General features: G+C 40.0%; 1 protein-coding gene across 1 annotated transcript in view; it reads left to right on the top strand.

Moving 5' to 3' along the window:
• stol (stolid) overlaps positions 1-21,254 on the top strand; it is a 1,115,479-nt gene that overhangs the window by 803,458 nt on the left and 290,767 nt on the right. The window lies entirely within an intron of this gene.

The raw sequence follows: 21,254 nt of genomic DNA, 5'->3' as shown, positions 1-21,254 counted from the left end.
TCAGGTTCTGAAATATATGTAGCCTCATTAAAGGCATTCAACCCCTTTTTCACCCTTTTCCACCATTCCCATTGGGATTTTCCGAAAACAAAAAATACGGTACGTGTTTCTTTATTTATAAAGGAGATTCTAAAATACCAATTTTTACATCTATAAACTTTAAAAGTTTTGGGATATAATACACTAATTTTAAAAATTCACCCCTTTCCCCCCTCCCATTAAATGGATTTTCCAAAAACAAAAAATACGTGTTTCTTTATTTTTAAAGGAGATCCCAAACACCAATTTTCAGGTCTGTAATATCTTCAGTTTCTGAGATATAAGTATCCTCAATAAAAACATTCAACCCATTTCCCCCCCTTTTTCACCCTCCTATTGGGATTTTCCGAAAATAAAAAATACGTATTTCCTCATTTTTTAAGAAGATTCTAAATACCAATTTTTACATCTGTAAACTTTAAAAGTTTTGAGATATAGATGCAATCATTTTAAAAATTCACCCCCCCCCCTTTTCACCCTCCCATTAATTGGATTATCCAAAAACAAAAAAATACGTGTTTCCTTATTTTTAAAGGAGATCCTAAATACCAATTTACAGGTCTGTAATATATTCAGTTTCTGAGATATGCGTATCCTCATTAAAGGCATTCAACCCATTTTTCACCCTTTTTCGCCCCTCCTATTGGGATTTTCCGAAAACAAAAAATACGTGTTTCCTTATTTTTAAGGGAGATTCTAAATACTAATTTTTACATCTGTAAACTTTTTAAGTTTCGAGATATAGACACACGCATTTTTAAATTTCACCCCCCTTTTCACCCCCTTAGCGATGGAATATACAAAAATCCTCTCTTAGCGAGCACTTACATCTTAATATGAATGTATTCCCAAAATTTCATTTCATTATGTCCAGTGGACTTAGCCTGAGCAACCGACCTTTCATGATATCTCCCTTATTAATCCTCAAGTCGAAAAAATGCACATTAGAAAAAAATAGAAATGGATTTCCATCAAGTTTGGTCAATTTCCAGTCAGCTTGGTCTTGTACTGTATTTTTGTGGGAGAGTAAAATCAACATTTCGGTTCCCTATAAAACCCCAGTCCATTCCGGGAATTTGAAATGGTATTGACCTTAAAACCTACCCTTGGTCAGGTGTCAATATAAAGTTTGCTTCAGTAGTTTCCAAGTTGTAAGAAATACGCTTTACACGCACCCGCTCTTGCATTAAGTCCAGTAGAACTTGTACCGAAAAACGCTCCTTTATTGATATCTCCCTTATTAATTCAAAGCTAAAAATATGTATAATTGTAATTATTACCTGAAACGGATAACTGTACGGAAATTCCGTCAATAGTCAATTTAAAGGCATACGGTCGTTACGATTTTATTTATATACACTAGATTAAAATTTACTTAAGTCTAAAACTATATTTAAGCCGTGGTTATTAAAAATAGAAAACAGAAGCGTTGCAAGAGTGAGTATCTAGTTAAATTTCCTTATGTTATTTATTCAATCCACTTGTGTATATATTATTCCTTTACAATTTATTTTTTACAATTTGTTGTACGTCACACCGTGCTAACTGGCTCAGACGGTTAAGATGCTATGTTTCTGAGCCCAAGTGGGCAGGTTCGATCCTACTTTACGCCGATGGTACTTGAAGGTGCTCAAATACGCCAGTCGGTAGATTTTATGACATGTAAAAGAACTCATGAGGGTTAAAATTCCGACACCTCGGCGTCTCCGAAAGCCGTAAAATTACAGAGGTGGGAAAAATTAGTAGACTCAAAGAAGACAAAAAATGATATTGCCTTAGTATTAGTTTTTCTCTTATTTGTATTTCTAATTTGTTCCATGGAACTCTCTCTCTCTCTCTCTCTCTCTCTCTCTCTCTCTCTCTCTCTCTCTCTCTCTCTCTCTCTCTCTCTCTCTCTCTCTCATTCGGTCAAATATCAATCTGACTTACTAAACTTTGTGAAAAACCGTATTATTCGTACTGTTTGTAAATATTATATTGAGATTACGTATTAAACAAGCATCATCATCATCATCATCATCAATGTTGAGGATTTCTAATTTATCTTTCGAGTGTAATTAGATAAAATGGAATTATATGAAGTGGTTCTGTGATATTTTGCTCTACTTGAGCGCTGGATTTCTTTTCTTTTTTTCTTTTTTTTTTTTTTTTTTTTGCTAGTGGCTTTACGTCGACCCGACACACATAAGTCTTATGGCGACGATGGGACAGGAAAGGGCTAGGAGTGGGAAGGAAGCGGCCGTGGCCTTAAGTAAGATACAGCCCCAGTATTTGCCTGGTATGAAAATGGGAAACCATGGAAAACTGTTTTCAGGACTGCCGACAGTGCGGTTCGAAACCCACTATTTCCTGAATGCTGGATACTGGCCACACTTGCGACTGCAGCTATCGAGCTCGCTGCGCAAGAATTTAAGGCTGCAAGTGTTTTCGCGAAACCACCAGCAAAGTCTGCAATGCAAAACTTAGTGGCAAAATGGCGTGAAACGAACTCTGTCGCGAATAAAATCCGTAACTGTCCGAAAAGAGTTCGAACACCAGAAAACATTGCTCGAGTGAAGGAAAGCCTGAAACGAAGTCCGACAACGCCGTTTATCTGAGCAAGTGGAAATTAAAAGATCGTCGCGTCCAAACATTATCAAAACGACCTGCATCTGTATTATAAAAATTGACTCCCGTGAATGCGTTAGAGCGTCAAGACGAATCTTTGCGTGTCGAGTTCTGCCGATGGTTCCTGAGTGAAGTGGAGTCAGGACTCTTCGATCCTCAGTTTTTCATTTCTTCAGATGAGGCAATTTTCAGCATAACAAGGGTTAATCCCGCGTCACTCCTGTTGTAATTTCCTTTCCGGCCAGCTTTTATTTTGCCCATCCGGTATATCTCGGATCGTGTTCGATGATTCCGGAATCCAATTCCGATTATAGTCCTTACCTCCCTCACTCATAAGTTGAGGAGAGATAAATTGCTTACTGAGCAGGAAAAGCAGCAAAAATACTTCATCTACATTTTATATCTTCTTCTTTATCTGTTTACCCTCCAGGGTCGGATTTTCCCTCGGACTCAGTGGGAGATCCCACCTCTACCGTCTCAAGGGAAGTGTCTTGGAGCTTCAGACTCTGGGTCGGGGGATACAACTGGAGAGGATGACCAGTACCTCGCCCAGCCGGTCTTACCAGCTATGCTCAACAGGGGCTTTACGGGAGATGGGAAGATTGGAAGGAATAGACAAGGAAGAGGGAAGGAAGCGGTCGTGGCCTTAAGTTAGGTACCATCCCGGCATTTTCCTGGAGGAGAAGTGGGAAACCACGGAAAACCACTTCCAGGATGGCTGAGGTGGGAATTGAACCCACCTCTACTCAGTTAACCTCCTGAGGCTGAGTAGACCCCATAACAGACCTCGTACCACTTTTCAAATTTCGTGTCAGAGCCGGGAATCGAACCCGGGCTTCCGGGGGTGGCAGCCAATCACACTAACCACTACACCACAGAGGCGGACCTACATTTTACGTAAAAATAATATTAAATAAAATAAATCACTGGCTGAAATTAGCTAATTTTCCACTAGGATAACTTGTGACTTGTAGAGCCTCCGTGGCTCAAGCGGCATCGCTCCGGCATCTCACCGCTGGGTTCCGTGGTTCAAATCCCGGTGAGTCCATTGAGATTTGTGCTGTACAAAGCGTAAAGAAACAGACATCATCTCATTTTAAATTATTGCCCGATTTTTCGAATAATTTTGCAAATCATAGAATTTTAGGTCAACGATTTGGAATGTAACATAGTCACGTGACGGATCCCTTTGAGAATATCATTTCATTTTATCTGTCAGTCATTAATCATTGTCCCAGAGGAGTGCGACAGGCTTCGGTGGCCGGCACAATTCCTATCCTCGCCGCTAGATGGGGCTTCATTCATTCCATTCATAACCAGGCCGAATGACTGGAAACAGGCTGAGGAATTTTTATAACTTGTGATTTGATAATAGCATTTATAAATTACCGGCAGCTCTGCCCGTCGTTGTAGGTGCGCTGTCACCTAACGGCGAAGAATAGCAAACAGTAGAGACAGAGCACACCTCAACAATCAAGCCACTGTTATATTTTTCTGATTAGTAAGGGAGGCTCTGGAACGCGTGCTTTAAGTCGTAAAAGTGCTATTTCCCGAAGAACCATTAGAGTTGCGAAGAAAATGCAGTGTCCTTCGTTACAGATAACTGAATTTTTAGTCCACATACAGTATTATCCTTTTATTTTGTGGTGGGACTAACCCTTTGCCCAGCATTTTGGTTTTTTCAGCGAATAAAACATGCGCAAGTTCAAAAAATACTTACATATCAAAGGACGCCATTTTGGAAAATTTAATTAATGATAAAATATGGTAAATCAAAACAGGCTTGTATTTTAACTGAAAACCTCAGGTATGGTACCAAATTTCAGCTAGAGATTTAGCGATAAAGAAACAGACACCATCTCATTTTAAATTACTACCCGATTTCTCGAATAAATTCGCAAATCATAGATTTTTAGGTCAACATTTTCAAATATAACATAGTCACGTGACAGATCCCTTTGAGAATATTTGTTCAAGTTTACATGAAAATTCGCCCAGCTGTTTAGACGTGATATCGTTTCGGATGGCAGGCAGATCGACAAACAGACAGACAAAATTTATTTTGTAGATTATGAAAGACCGGGTGACTTGGCCGTGCGGTCAGGGACGCGCAGCTGTGAGCTTGCATCCGGGAGATAGTGGGTTTGAACCCCAATGTCGGCAGCCCTGAAGATGGTTTCCCGTGGTTTCCCAGATTCACACCAGGCAATTGCTGGGGTTGTACCTTAATTAAGGCCACGGTCGCTTCCTTCCCACTCCTAGCCCTTTCATTTCCCATCGTCGCCATAAGACCTATCTGTGTCGGTGCGACGTAAAGCAACTACAAAAATGTTATGAAAGCGAAGCGTTTTCATATTTTTCATTTCTTCATAATCAAGTTCTATCTTGATCCATATTTTTTACCCTTTCAGCTTTTTCACACCCTCCAAAACACGTTGAGCCTTCAAGTTCGGTACCGTGCATACTTTGATCGGTCTCCTTCCCGTATTTTTCCCTAATCTGAATAACCAATCAATGTCATTGTCATAACATTCAACTTCTAGCTTCTCCCTGATTAAGGAAAGTACTCTATCCAGTAATTCATTTGGGCTCTCTTTATCTGTCTCTACCAATCATAGGTTATTATATTTCTCCTCCTCTCTGCTTTCTCTCGAATCCGTTCCTTTACTTCCATCTTTCTTACACTTTATTCTAATTTCAGGACTTTATTCTTCGTTTAAGCTATCTCAATCTTATCCTGAAGCAGGCTTTCCTTGACAACATTGAGTTCTGCTTCTAGAAAGGTCCTCAACTCCTTAGACTCTCTACTTTGCTCCATTAGCATTTCCCGCGCCTTATCCACTTTCAAGACCTCCTTGAGCTTCTCCATATCTTCCCAAGACAGTCCAGACCATGGGTTTAGTTTAATACCACTGATCACCAATAGCGCCATCTCCACTACTGACGTTAACACCATCTGAATGATATTATGGTTTATAGATTCCAGTCTGTATTGCTCTTATTTTAATTCTGCATTGCCACTTGCCTGTAGTGCACCGATATTGCTTCCATGTTTCACTCGCCTTCGCACTCCCTACACTTGTCACTCGCTAAGCACTATTTCGTCTTTTCACCTTGCTGACTGAACTACAACTGTGAATTTCTTTTGTATAGAAAGAGAAATTGAATGGATTGAGTTTCTCATACAGCTTCTTATACAGCATTTTTTTCTCTTAAAGCTTATTTTAAAGCAAAGGTCAATTACCGCTCTCCTACATCTCCTTCAAACAGACCACTGGAAAGCCATTTGTGAGAGATGTTTTGCAAGTGTACGGGGCTGGGTATTACCTGGCCTTCCTCTTCTTCTCTGCCCGCCACATTAATGTATTTCCTTAGCGATTATTTCATGGCCCTCCCGTAGAACATGGCGCTCAAATCGTAATCTCCTTTCAGTAACAATTTTGCCCAAGCTACACCGACCGCTTCCTTAGAAGACTTCTTCATTCGTAATGTGGTCATGGTAGCTTTTTCTTAGGGTCTGTCTCGGCCACCGTTCACGAAAAACTTGTATAATAAACTTGTAGAATGCCTTAGTTGACTTTTTCTAAAGTTTGCATTGCCGCTCCCTAAACTTGTTGAGAGGGTAGAAGGGGTGATCGTTGGGTCAGCACCCTACTAGTACGTCAGGATCCATGGCTGAATGGAATCAAACCAGTGTTATGTTATTGCTGATTAGTAAGGGAGGCTCTGGAACGCGCGCTTTAAATCATAAAAGCGCTATTTCCGGGAGAACCATTGCAAAGAAAATGCAGTGCCCTTTGTTACAGAAAACCGAATTTAAAGTCCACATACTGGACTTTCATTTTGTGATGGCCTTTTTCGGTCTTGGAGCCTCAGGTTCGATTCCCGGCTGGGTCGTGCGATTTTAATTCTAGCCAGTTAATTATCTTGGCTCGGAATCTAGCTATTCGTGCTGTCCCTAACATTCCTACAACTCACATAACACTATCCTCCACCACTAGAATACGCCCGTTCCCATACTGGACATGCAGCGCCCACTCTCATCGGAGATTTTGCATTTTGAGTGCTGTAACCGGGTATAATAGCCATACTAAATTATTATTATTACTATTATCCGGCTTCATAGCTAAATGGTTAGCGTGTTGGCCTTTGGTGACAGGGGTCTCGGGTTCGATTCCCGGTAGCGTCGGAAATTTTAACCATAATTGGTTAATTTCGCTGATACGGGGGCTGGGTGTACGTGTCGTCTTCATCATCATTTCAACCACCTGTGGGTTGCGATTACACAACTATCAATTTCATTAAATCCTGTATATCTTTCTTCTTTCCCCAGTAATAATTCAATCGTTGACATATTCGTGTCGTTCTTCTGCCGAGAATACTCTGTTCTTACTCGTTTTCTTGTCGGACAGATCCTTCATCTCTGTTTCGCACGTCTTCTTCCCTGATTCCACACTTTTCTAGATCCCGATAGACTTATTTCATCCATGGGATTTGTGTTTTCCTGTTCTCCTGCAAAGTTAGGACCCTCTTGGTGAGCCTTTCATGCTCATCCTTTTAATATACCCATAGAAATCCAATCTCCTTTTCTTCATCGTCGTAGTGATATTTTGAAAGTTTGAGTATAGTTCTTTGTTTGGTCTTAAGCGTAAAGTAAATTTATCTGTTGGTTTCCTGGGTCCAAGAATCTTTCTAAGCAATAGCATTTATTTTATTTTACAAGTTGGTTTACGTCGCACGGACAATGGTTTTATGGCGACGATGGGACAGGAAAGGGCTAGGAGTGGAAAGGAAGAAGCCGTGACCTTATTTAAGGTACAGCCCCGGCCAGCATTTACCTGGTATGAAAATAGGAAACGACAGAAATCCGTCTTCAGGGCTCAACAGGTGGGGTTCGAAACTACTATATCCCGAATACTGGATACTGGCCTCACTTAAGCGACTGCAGCTATCGAGCTCGGTATAATACTTGTTATTATGATTATTTTTCGAGACATCGTTCAAGAGACCAAAGAGGGAATTGCTGTCGCTGATTGTTGGATGGACTCAGTGTGAGTATTCCCGACTAGCTCAACAGATGTCATGCACCAAGCAGGGCTGTGGTTTCGAAATTTTAACCTCGAAGCAAGACGCATTAAAACTTAGGTAATGAACTCGATTTATTAGAATGTTAAAATTAACATGAACAGATGTGATTTTATTTTACATACAGAATGTTGATTGCGCAGTTTTTGGAATTTATCTGGAGAATGGAGTGTTTGAAGTTTGGTTAATGTTTATTTGAATGCTTTGTTTATCAAGTGAGGACTGTTCCGCGCACGATATTAATCGTTATCGGATACGGTTAGCTGGAAATTGATACTTGGGTTAACAACGGTACTTCAATGCATGTCATTAAGGTACAGTTACGTCACATGTAATTAACCTATTATAGTATGGTGGAACAAAAATATTTTGAAATTATCACAATTATTTCCACAAGCCGCATAACATGTAGAACCTTAAGCAATGCCATTGCCTACAATTAGTTTAACATGACATTTACAATTAATAGCAATATGTTATACTAATTTATACAATTTTGATGTCTTTTATTGAAACGGCATACATATTCGTTAATAATTAATGTTATTAGTTTTATATCCTACTAACTACTTTTACGATTTTCAGAGACGCCATGGTGCCGAAATTTTGTCCCGCAGAAGTTATTTTACGTGCCATTAAATCTACCGACACTAGGATGTCGTATTTGAGCATCTTCAGATACCACTGGACTGAGCTAAGATCGAGCCTGGTAAGCCAGGCTCAGAAAACCAGCGCTCTACCATCTGAGCTACTCAAATCTGCCCTACATGTTCGTAAAATGTGTCTAAGACTGCTGTAGATAATCCATTCCAATATTCAAATCTCTGATTTACATATAAATATTTACCTTGTTCCTTTTCTGTGTTGTCTGTCCTTTAAACGAGGAGGTGCACCTTTTGCTGGCTTATGTTTGCTCAACCTTTTATTGCTTAGCTCAGAACTACAAAATAAATAAAATTTCACACGCCTAATGTACATTCATTATGTTTTATGAAATAACGTTCAAATTTTAAATGGCCTAATAATTAAAAAAATATGAAACCATTTTGCTACAGAGAAACTGTTTATATTTTTCAGTCTCCCCCCCTCCCCCCTATGGGTAGTTACAAAGCTCACATGTAGTTTCGTATCATCACGTCCAATTTAAAATATTAATTCATGAAAATGTATGAATACGGAAATTAATATACTGTATACCTTTACATCAATTATGCTTTTATGACTGCGTTATGGCTGGTAATTTAGACATAATGAAATCACTAAAATCTTATAAAACAACAGAAATTAAAAATGATGAACGAAGTAACCTATAATTATTTTTTCCTTGCTTAATATTTCTACATGTGTATGAATGCCATTCCTTGAAAGATGTCATTAAGATATTTAAACTATGGAAGTAAGATAGCAAGGCAAGTGGAATGAAGCAATGTTAGCGCAGTATTGCAGGTGCTTAAAGATGAGTACGGTATATCTCATTGTCACAGTAGGACATCAAAACAGCGCAACATTTCGTCTGACAAATTGAACATCTGAACGGCTGTCAGTACTAGTTAATTTTATACACTCGAATTTTATATTGCGGTGTTAAAACACGTTTTAAAAAATAAAAGGCCTATATCTAATTCGACGTTATTGAAATTCTTGTTCAAATTTTGAAATTTTTCGTTCTCATTTCGGGCACAATAGAGAAAATATGAATACAGGCTTTGATTCTACATCCCTCAATACTTAAGAAGATCTCTGCACATGGTGTTTAGGGGTTGTAGTAAGGATGTAAAGGAGACGGCATACAAGTCTCTGGTAAGACTACAACTAGAGTATGGTTGCAATGTATGTGACCCTCACCAGGATTACTTGATTCAAGAACAGGAAAAAAAGTCCAAAGAAAAACAGCTCGAATATTATGGGTGATTTCCGACAAAAGAGTAGCTTTAGGAAAGTGTTGAAATATTTAGACTGGGAAGACTTGGGAGAAAAGAGACGAGCTGTTCGACTAACTGGTATGTTCCGAGCTGTCAGTGAAGAGATGGTATGGAATGACATTAGTAGATGAGAAAGTGTCTGTCGTGTTTTTAAAAGTACGAAAGTTCACAATATGAAGTTAAAGTTGGAATACAAGAGGACAAAATGGGGCAAATATTCGTTTTAGAGGTAGAGAAGTTAGGGAATGAAATAATTTCCTAAGGGAGACGATCAATAAATTTTCAAATTCTTTACAATTATTTGAGAAAAGACTAGATAAACAAATCCACCACCTGGACAGCTGCCCTAAATTCAGATCAGAGGTGATTGATCGATTGATTGATTGATTGATTGATTGATTGATTGATTGATTGATTGATTGATTGATTGATTGATTGATTGATTGATTGATTGATTGATTGATTGATTGATTGATTGATTGATTGATTGATTGATTGATTGATTGATTGATTGATTGATTGATTGATTGATTGATTGATTGATTGATTGATTGATTGATTGATTGATTGATTGATTGATTGATTGATTGATTGATTGATTGATTGATTGATTGATTGATTGATTGATTGATTGATTGATTGATTGATTGATTGATTGATTGATTGATTGATTGATTGATTGATTGATTGATTGATTGATTGATTGATTGATTGATTGATTGATTGATTGATTGATTGATTGATTGATTGATTGATTGATTGATTGATTGATTGATTGATTGATTGATTGATTGATTGATTGATTGATTGATTGATTGATTGATTGATTGTGCAATCATAATACTTCCAGTGATACTCAACTGTTCAAAGCTAATTTTTGGCTGTATTTAAGCTGCTCCTAGGATAGACAGGGAGAGGCAGCGTAAACTGGTGCTACCACACAGGAGGACAGGGGAAATGCTTTCTTTGTTCCTGAGTGGCGGGGATAGAGTGCGCAGTTAAGCACCACATCATGATGATGCTTGGTGTTTAAAGGGGCCTAACATCTAGGTCATCGACCCCCCAGGCAGCACAGTGAGCATGGTTAACGGTAAGAGTATAGAATGAATGTTTACGAGTGGAATTCTTGCTGAGCACACGCTAGTGCTTCATTCATACACTTGTTGCCTATACAGCTCATCATTCAATGCATACATTAGAACAGGTGTTCGATGAAGGAATAATTAGTCGTGAACTTTAGCCTCCTTCTTCCCCCGATTTAAGAGTCTACGGTGGGCCACTCTCTTGCCCACCATGTTTCCGTAATGGACACTCCTGAGTGTCACCCAGCGTCGGCTCTTCTGACCCACAGAGAATATTCCCTTCGGTTTTATATCTGTGCCACTGAAATTCCGTTTCTCTTCAAAGCCTTTTCGGCTGTTCGTCACCCAGTAATGCCAACTTATATTTTCAAGAGCCGCTGAATACTACTAAAAATCCTCTAAAATTCGGCCAAGAAATCCGATCCTCAAGTAATGAGCAAAAAAATGAGCAATAATAATAATAATAATAATAATAATAATAATAATAATAATAATAATAATAATAATAATAATAATAATAATAATAATAATAATAATAATAATAATAATAATAATAAATGTCTGGACTCACCTGATCAGAGAGTTTCACTGGAATTAACCCCCTGCCTGCGAGACGGCGAGCTAAAACTTGTAGGCGTTTTAGTGCTGGGTGAAAACTAGGCAAGTCCCCTACCTCAAAGGCCACACACAAAACAGGTTAGTTCATTAAACGGTCTTCCTTCATAGCATAAATATAAATGCTACTCTCTCACAGTTTCATTATCTGTCTTCACTCGTCAACTAACAGAAAAGCACCCTTTCCCCACGCATTACAAATTTATGATACCATGATCTCATAAATCAAATCCAAATAACATGTTTTCCTCATGTGACTGCTAGCTCCTGATAAGAAATACGGAATAGCTTGGAGACAGACTGGAGTACAAATTTTTTTTAAAACGTAAAATGGATAAAACATTAAATTCCGCTATGATAAATCTAGAATTCCGCCAAAAAAACCATTGTCCGCTAAATGATAAATTTCTCCATCGACAGTCTTCTAATTCCGCCAAATTTAGCGGAAAATCCACTAAGTTGGCAACACTGTCGCCACCACGTTGCTCTTGGACGCCCCCGTCCTCTCTTTGGTCCCTCGATGACAAGAGCTCTTTGTACGGAATGATCTTTATCTCAATGTTGTACGTGTCCGTACCAGGGGTGGTATTAAATAAACCTCGCCAGTGCTCATTGTGCAATAGGTCCCACATTGTGACTCCCACTGATCATCGCAGCATCCGCATCTCCGTAACGTGCATGTGCTGATCGTGCTGTTCTCCCTTGCCCAACATTCAGAGCTGTAAATGACAGCAATTCTGATGACAGTGTTATATTGTAACAGTAAATTTGGTACTTCGGTAGAGATGAAACGCAGGGCGTGTACCAGTCGCTGAAGTGCATACAGAGGGAGAGGGTTTGTTTAAATGAAATCTAAAAAACTTTTGTTCCAGAGTTTATTAAAAATTGAAATTAATATCACCTCTGTACAGCGTATACAGTCGAAAAAGTTCCTCGTCCTATGGCTGGCGATGTCCTTGGATTCCGGCAGCTCCATTTTCCATAGCAGCGAACCACCATTCGTCCCCCGATGGAAGTTCTAGAAGATCTATTCGGTGCTTTGAAGATCCATGGCGTCGAGGTAACCCTTGTAAATGGTGAACATGAATGAACATCGTTCAGCTCTGGGGCGAGTTAGTGCAAAGGCTGCTTCTGCACAGATGATAGAGTGTTTATAAATGCTTTCAACAAGTCCAAACACAAATGTCTCGGTGAAATGTCACTTAACTTTATCACGTGTCAAGTGAAAGAAACATTCACAAAATAAAGTCCACTCGGAACTGACTGAAAGTTTGTTACACCTATTACAACGTGAAGTAAGTTCATTGAAGCACTGTTCAATTTAAATGAAATAAAGATGTTCCGCTCGTGAATCAAACTCGTTCACGTGTTGAAACCCAAAGACGAAATTAACTGAGTACTGACAGTCCTTGGTTTTGACTGTTCGTAAACTAAATGTACACTGTTCATTAGAATGGAAATGCACTGTTCATTAAAATAGAGATGCGCTGTTCACACCTGCACAGTTCACAGTTCATGACCACAGTTTACGGATTGGTAAATTAAATTTGGATTAAACACAGTTTATAACTTAAAGTATCGAGTCCTCGGCAAGGAGCAATCAGATTCAAGTCCATAAAATTTCAATTTCGAACACTCGAAAACGTTTGCGGGTCTTGGACACTCGTATAGAGTAACAGTCAATAAATAATGTCCAGACGATACACAGTTCACCTCACGTCCTATCGGAGTAAAAGGTTGTCACAATATAAGGAAATCTGAATAAGTCCACATTCAACGTGACTATATTAAAGTCCACGAACTTGAAACTTAGCAGCGGCTTCACGCTCGATTACCGCACCCGCGAACTGACGGTGCGAATACTACAGTCTAGTGTGCTTATAGAAATCCCGGCCACAAACTGGTATCACATTCTGCAGCGCACTGCTGCTCACTATAACATGCTGCAACACACTCACACTCACTGATCTGCTGAGCGAAGCAGCACGTATTTATATTTGATCCGAAACTCGTAGAACATTCTACATCAATCCAGGTTTTGTAGTGCAGCGAGGCATGCTGTGACGTCACCCGCTCACTACGTCACACGCGCGCAGCTGTTGCTCGCTGCCTAGTCAGTTCTTCGTAAGCGGTCCGGAGCATAACACGTAAGTTTAAGATTTTCATAACGGGGACTTAGTCTGTACCGCCGTTACCGGTACACCTCCCCCTCCTCCTGGGGAAAAGAAAATTCGATAGGATTTTCTTTTAATGATATTCTCTCCTGAAATATTTCTTTAGGTTGGCTGCATTGTAAATGCCCTCGATGCTTCCATCCAGTTTATTAATTTTGTATGCCCCGTTCTCGAGAACCTCTGCAATCCTATATGGTCCTACATAAAGCTGGCAAAACTTTGCATAAATGCGAAGTTCGGGATGTGAAACAGCTGGTTTTCTTATCAAAACATAATCATTGACCCTAAGTGGTTGTCGAAACGCGCGGTTTCGGTATCGGTTCTCTCTGATTCTAGCAGCGTGTCTGAGCTTCTCCCTTGTTGCGTCCACGCGAGTCTGATGAGTAATTGCTGGATCTTGAGGTGATGGTAATACTTGGTCCCATGGCCTGTCAGGCAGGACATCTCTATGTACAGTCATGGGGATGTCCTGCGTAGACTCATGAACAGTTGAATTTACACATTGCTGCATCACGGGTAAGACTTCGATCCATTTCCAGTGTTGAGTTCTGCAATACAAACGGCAAAACCTTGCAATCTCGCGCATGATTCTCTCAGCGGGATTAGCCTCTGGGTGTCGAATAGAATTCATAATGTGTCTTATACCGAGTTCTTCAAGTACTGTTTGGAACTCCATAGATGTAAATTGGGGTCCATGATCGGTGAGTAGGAACTCCGGTTTTCCCATCTCTGGAATAATGTTTTTCTTGATCCTTCGGAGGATGTTTCCAGCATTAGCCTTCTGTATGGGCAGTAGCATCGTATACTTAGAGAAGACATCTACTGCCACCACAATGTGCCTGTTGCCGCGGTTCGCCTTGGGGAGTGGCCCGTATAGGTCTAAAGCCAATATTTCACCAGGTTTTTCGGGAAGAAGTGGCTTTGGAAACTCCCTCAACAATCTATTATTAGGCTTAGTTCGTTGGCAGACATCACAAGTTCGGAGAACGTTTCTAATATCACGTCTCATGTACTCCCAAGTGAACTTTTCCTTTATGATCATCATTACTTTATCCGTGCCGGCATATCCAGATATTGAATGACAGTGCCAGATAATGTTGGACCTTAAGCGTGGAGGAGCATAAATTCGGCGTTTGGTTTTGGCATGATCAAGATACTTATACAGTAATCCATCATGAAAGCAAAAAGATTGAGCCAACATTGAGATGCGAAAATAGTCATCGTCATTTGCAGGAATCAAACCCTTAAAAAATCTAATCAATTCTCGGGATTTCCTATCTCTCCCCTGTGCTTGAGGTAAGTACTGTAATTTCCTAAGAAATTCCTCATCTTCGTTGCTCATGACTTCTATGTGATGACTAGTGACGACATCGACTGGATTGCGGCTTAAAGCATCAGCTAGGATGTTCTTTCTTCCTGGTCTGTGAATAACAGTTATGTTGAACTGCTGAATAAAAAGTGCCCACCGGGTTACTCTCTCGCTAGTTAGATCAGAAGACATGATAAACGTGAGGGCTTTGTGATCCGTGTAGATGGTCACGGGATACCCATATATAATCTTCCTCCAGTACAACAAGGAATATACAATAGCAAGAGCCTCAAGTTCCGTAATAGTATAGGACCTCTCATGTGGTCTCAACTTCCTGCTCATGAATGAAATAAAGATGCGGACATCAGGCTTCTCAGGATCGATTTGGTACAGCGCTGCACCGATGCCTACGGAGCTGGCGTCGCACTCAAGGCAAAAGGGCCATTCAAAGTTAGGATATGCTAACTGTACGCTTCCCTGAAGCATCTTCTTTGTTTCGGAAAAAGCCTCCTCGCATTCTTTTGACCATTTCCACTTATTATTTTTCTTGAGCAGCAGCTGCAAGGGTGCTACCGTTTTGGTGTAATCTGGGCAATGCTGTGCAAAGAACTGACATAGTCCCAGAAATTGTCTCACATGTTTAATTTTTGTGGGTTTCGCGAAATCCAAAATACTTTGAATCTTGGCCGGATTAGGCCTGATCCCGTCTCCACTAATGAGGTGACCCAAGAACAGTACCTCTGTCTTAAAAAACTGGCTTTTACAGGCATTTATCTTAAAATTTTTGGTTTTGAGTTCGTCGAGTACCTTATTAACGTCTTCAATGTGTTGCTCTAAGGACTCCGAAGCTATCAGGATATCATCAACATAAATCGTTGCGATTTTTTTAATCTCATCGGATAATTGATTCTCAAGAGCCCTGATGAGAACTGCCCCTGAATTCTTGATCCCGAAAGGGAGACGATTGAATGCATATGTAATGTTTTCAAAAATAAAGCCTGTGAATTTCCTGCTATCCTCTGCCAATAAGATGTGAAAATAAGATGACGTCATGTCCATAGTAGAGAAGAGTTTCATGCCTCTAAATTTCCGGATGACATCCCTGAGTGAAGGTGGGTGGTCATGTTCCAATACGAGTCTGTCATTGAGCAGGCGCGCGTCTAGGCACAAACGCAGACTGCCATTCAGTTTTTTTACAATAGCCAAGGGATTTAGATACGGAGTGACACATTTAGAAATGATACCATTATTTTCCATTTCCTTTATCACAGTCCTGGCTTCTTCTCGGTACTTCTCAGGAACTGGATAGGGCCGTTTTTTATAAGGAGAGGTGTCCTTGACGTTCAATTGGTATTCAAAATCTCTAATAACGCCTGGTTTGTCATCAAACACTTCAGGGAATTTCTCAAATATTTGTCGAGTTGCTTCTGCCACGCGGGAATCGAACTCTGGGCTTTCAGCCGCACTGGTGAGAAATATGAAGTGATCACGACCTTCGTCGAATATATCCTCAAAAATGGGCACTTCCTGGCCCTCGATGGGTCCCTCTTGACCGGGTCTACCCTCTTCGTAATCTATTTCATCGGCAGGCAAAGCATCGCTCATCTTGCCTCCGGTTTCTATGAATGGGGTACCCAGACCTTGGCACTTCAAATTATTACAGTCTACCAGCTGCAACTCTACAGAGTCGATATTAAAAAATCGTATGACGTTGGCAGGATAATCAATGATTCCCCCATACTTGGCTAGGAAATCTGACCCTAGGATGACGTTGAATTTCATCGGCGAAATGACTAGGAATATATGCTCGAACTGGACACCTTCAATGTCAAATGTAACAAAAGCTTGAAATTTACATTTGATATGCCTGTCCGGTACTATCCCTTTAATTTTAATCTGTGCGACTGGTATCAATAACATGTCTTCTCCTCCCTTCAACATTTCAATTAACCTCTCAGACATTAATGAAGCTTGAGCTCCAGCATCGATTAAGGCAGTTACATAAAGGGTATCCAAAGTAATATTAATAACTGGAAGGCTTCGTTGGACCTTCGGTGTTGTAGAAGTGGGATCTTCATACAAGAGATCTGAGTCATCCAAGTACCAGTAATTAATATTAGTGACACAAATCATTTCCCCTCCACTACGGTTTTCAGGCAATCTTATTGTTGTGTTGTCGAAGTTTTTTTTATTGCGCCTGTCGATTCAGGGTTGGTCGCAGGCGTCGTGTTCTGTCTTCTGGCATGCTCTTGATATTCTAAAGAGGTAGCGCCAGGTAATCCTTCATCCCGGTTTCGATTCTGGATATATTCGCGAGTTTCTCTCCATCTTCTTTCGATCTCGGCTCTCGGCGAATCTCTATCTCGAGTAAGTGATTCGGTAGGTTTCTTCCACGTTTGATTACGTCTATAAGGCGCACTTTGCCTGTATGGACGTCTCCTGAATCGTTGGAAATGAGATAACGGATCTCTCCGTGGTTCTACTTCCTCACGGGGTTCGGGATTCGATCTCGGCGGGTTATTAACTTCGACATGGTTAGTTGCAACCTCTTTCGTCTTAGTAACCCTAGGTAGATTTTGTGTATGTGCAGTGTCAAGTTTCCTTAATAAATCATCAAGTTGTTCTAGGTCTTGAACATTGGCTGCCACAAGAATTTCTTGTACATGCGCCGGAAATTGTAAAGTTATTACCTGTATTAACTCCTGTTCTGGCAAAGGAGGATCAAAGAATTGCATCTTCTTCAATTGGGAAATGAGAAAATCAGAATATCGTGAAGAATTAATACCTGTGTTGTATCTCCTAGAGTATAATTGTAACTTAATCAAATGCTGAATTTCCGAATTCCAAAACCTCTTCAACAAGGCTTCCTTGAACTCATCATAGGTTTTAATGTTAAATTTAAATGCTGTGTACCAATTTAGTGCTTTCCCCTTCAATAATCTAGAAGCTATCCTCAATTGATGATCGGATCGTACTTTATTCTCTTGAAAGTACTCTTCAATATTGAGAAGGAATTCTTTCGCTGTGTACTCTTCCTTTCCGGAAAATTTTGCAGGTTTATCGTCTGATAATTTTAAAACTGTGGAAATGCTAGAAGTATCTCCACTAGACCCTTGACACTGGTGTGTAGACACCTCCTTCTCCACCTGAGAGATTCTATTATCAATCGTCTCTATTTTTCCTTGCAATTCGACCTTGATAGTCTTAACTTGCCCACGGATGGAGTTTTCCACACTCTGGACTTCCTTTTCGAGGTCCTGCTTCACTTCATTTACATCGCGGCCTATGCGAATGATTTGAGTATGTGCGCTATCTAATTGGTTTTTTACATGCATATCTGTTTCCTCCTGCCTTGTTTTAAGTAAATTGACCTCATTACTTATTTTCTGAAAGTTAGTCTTAAAAGATTCATGGATGTTATCCTGAATAGAGGCTATTTTTGCTTGTGCCTGTGATAACTGACCATGAGATTCTTTAAATTCTGCCTTTAAGCTTTCAACTTCCTTAATCAATTGATGTGAGGTGGGAAAAGAAGCTTTTAAGTCTTCAACTATTTGTAGTTTAAGGTCCTGTTTTACTGTTTCTAAGTCATGGGTGAGGCGTTCGTTTATTTCCGTAAACTTAGAATTAATCTTCGCATTAGTTTCTGAGAATCTTTTTTCAATCTCGGAACCAGCTTTAGTAAGCCTATTTTCCAAATTAGCATTAACTTCGGTAAACTTGGTATTAATTATTTTAGTTACTTGTGTGATACGACTTTCTAAGTTGGCTGTAGTTGCGGTACTGGTCTCATTGATACGAGTGTTAATCTCATTAATACGAGTGTTAATCTCAGTAATACGAGATTCTAAAGTAGTACCTAATTGAGCAGTTACGGCATTAGCCTCGTTAATACGAGCTTGTAAATCAGCACCTACTTGAGCAGTTGCGGCATTAGCCTCGGTAATACGAGCTTGTAAATCAGCACCTACTTGAGCATGCGATTTGGCGATACGTTCATTTAAGCTAATCTTAAGAGCTTCAATAGCAGCTAAAATATTTTCCATTTTGATGGTAATGCATTTAAACCAAGCAACAAGAAAATCATAAATCACTTGAAAAAATTCAGATATCACCATTATTGTCCAATGGTTAAAAGTTCATGTTCAAAGTCATTCAAAGAGAAAAATTTCCAAGACATTTAACACACAAAAATGATCCCATATCATTGATAACACTTCTTATTATAGAGAAGTTAAATCTTGTTAGAAAGTTCACTGTAATATTAATAGTTATTCTACATAAAGCACTGGAAATGTATCTGAATTAAATTACTAAGTCACACGATTTTAGTGCGATTTTGTCTATCACTGCACTTCTTAATTATTACTAGTACTTCAAAATTGAGCTTAGAATGGTTAAGTGCCAATTTAATGTCTACTGCACTCATAATTAAGTTCTGATATTGCTGAAGCGCTAATTTCTAATTTTACTGCACTCCAAATCGGCCCCGATACGACTGGGGCGCCAATTTCTCGCCTCTCCTCTGTAACAGTAAATATGGTACTTCGGTAGAGATGAAACGCAGGGCGTGTACCAGTCGCTGAAGTGCATACAGAGGGAGAGGGTTTGTTTAAATGAAATCTAAAAAACTTTTGTTCCAGAGTTTATTAAAAATTGAAATTAATATCACCTCTGTACAGCGTATACAGTCGAAAAAGTTCCTCGTCCTATGGCTGGCGATGTCCTTGGATTCCGGCAGCTCCATTTTCCATAGCAGCGAACCACCATTCGTCCCCCGATGGAAGTTCTAGAAGATCTATTCGGTGCTTTGAAGATCCATGGCGTCGAGGTAATCCTTGTAAATGGTGAACATGAATGAACATCGTTCAGCTCTGGGGCGAGTTAGTGCAAAGGCTGCTTCTGCACAGATGATAGAGTGTTTATAAATGCTTTCAACAAGTCCAAACACAAATGTCTAGGTGAAATGTCACTTAACTTTATCACGTGTCAAGTGAAAGAAACATTCACAAAATAAAGTCCACTCGGAACTGACTGAAAGTTTGTTACACCTATTACAACGTGAAGTAAGTTCATTGAAGCACTGTTCAATTTAAATGAAATAAAGATGTTCCGCTCGTGAATCAAACTCGTTCACGTGTTGAAACCCAAAGACGAAATTAACTGAGTACTGACAGTCCTTGGTTTTGGCTGTTCGTAAACTAAATGTACACTGTTCATTAGAATGGAAATGCACTGTTCATTAAAATAGAGATGCGCTGTTCACACCTGCACAGTTCACAGTTCATGACCACAGTTTACGGATTGGTAAATTAAATTTGGATTAAACACAGTTTATAACTTAAAGTATCGAGTCCTCGGCAAGGAGCAATCAGATTCAAGTCCATAAAATTTCAATTTCGAACACTCGAAAACGTTTGCGGGTCTTGGACACTCGTATAGAGTAACAGTCAATAAATAATGTCCAGACGATACACAGTTCACCTCACGTCCTATCGGAGTAAAAGGTTGTCACAATATAAGGAAATCTGAATAAGTCCACATTCAACGTGACTATATTAAAGTCCACGAACTTGAAACTTAGCAGCGGCTTCACGCTCGATTACCGCACCCGCGAACTGACGGTGCGAATACTACAGTCTAGTGTGCTTATAGAAATCCCGGCCACAAACTGGTATCACATTCTGCAGCGCACTGCTGCTCACTATAACATGCTGCAACACACTCACACTCACTGATCTGCTGAGCGAAGCAGCACGTATTTATATTTGATCCGAAACTCGTAGAACATTCTACATCAATCCAGGTTTTGTAGTGCAGCGAGGCATGCTGTGACGTCACCCGTTCACTACGTCACACGCGCGCAGCTGTTGCTCGCTGCCTAGTCAGTTCTTCGTAAGCGGTCCGGAGCATAACACGTAAGTTTAAGATTTTCATAACGGGGACTTAGTCTGTACCGCCGTTACCGGTACAATATATCTTACCTTTCAGCTTTATAGACATCTGCCTCTGACACAAAACACCAGTCAGGAAACGCTATTTCGTGTATCCAACACTGATGTGGTGCTTCACGTCATTATCGAATGTGGTATCGGTGGAAGTTACAGAGCCCAGATACTTGAATTTGTTCGACATTACCAGTTGTTCACACGCTAGGTAGACTGTGTTATAGTTGGGGACAAATCATAACGACCTCCCCTCATACCACTACTTTTCAGCGGCAGCTCTGTGCCTATAAGCGACTTATAGGATTTACTACCTCTACTGCAGCCAGAGTTGCCAAATCGGTTACTGCACTCTACATGAAGAAAGGGTAAATACTGCAGAGAATGAGGAAGAAAGTGGTTTGGCAGCCTCTCCGAAACAAACAAGGATCACTTAGAGCTCGTGAACTCAGCAGGGTGCAGGGTGTGATTGACCA

This window comes from Anabrus simplex, chromosome 4, assembly GCF_040414725.1.
Source record: "Anabrus simplex isolate iqAnaSimp1 chromosome 4, ASM4041472v1, whole genome shotgun sequence".
NCBI classification, from domain to species: Eukaryota; Metazoa; Arthropoda; class Insecta; order Orthoptera; family Tettigoniidae; genus Anabrus; species Anabrus simplex.
The sequence above is the reverse complement of the archived record's forward strand: the minus strand, read 5'-3'. Positions and strand labels throughout refer to the sequence as shown.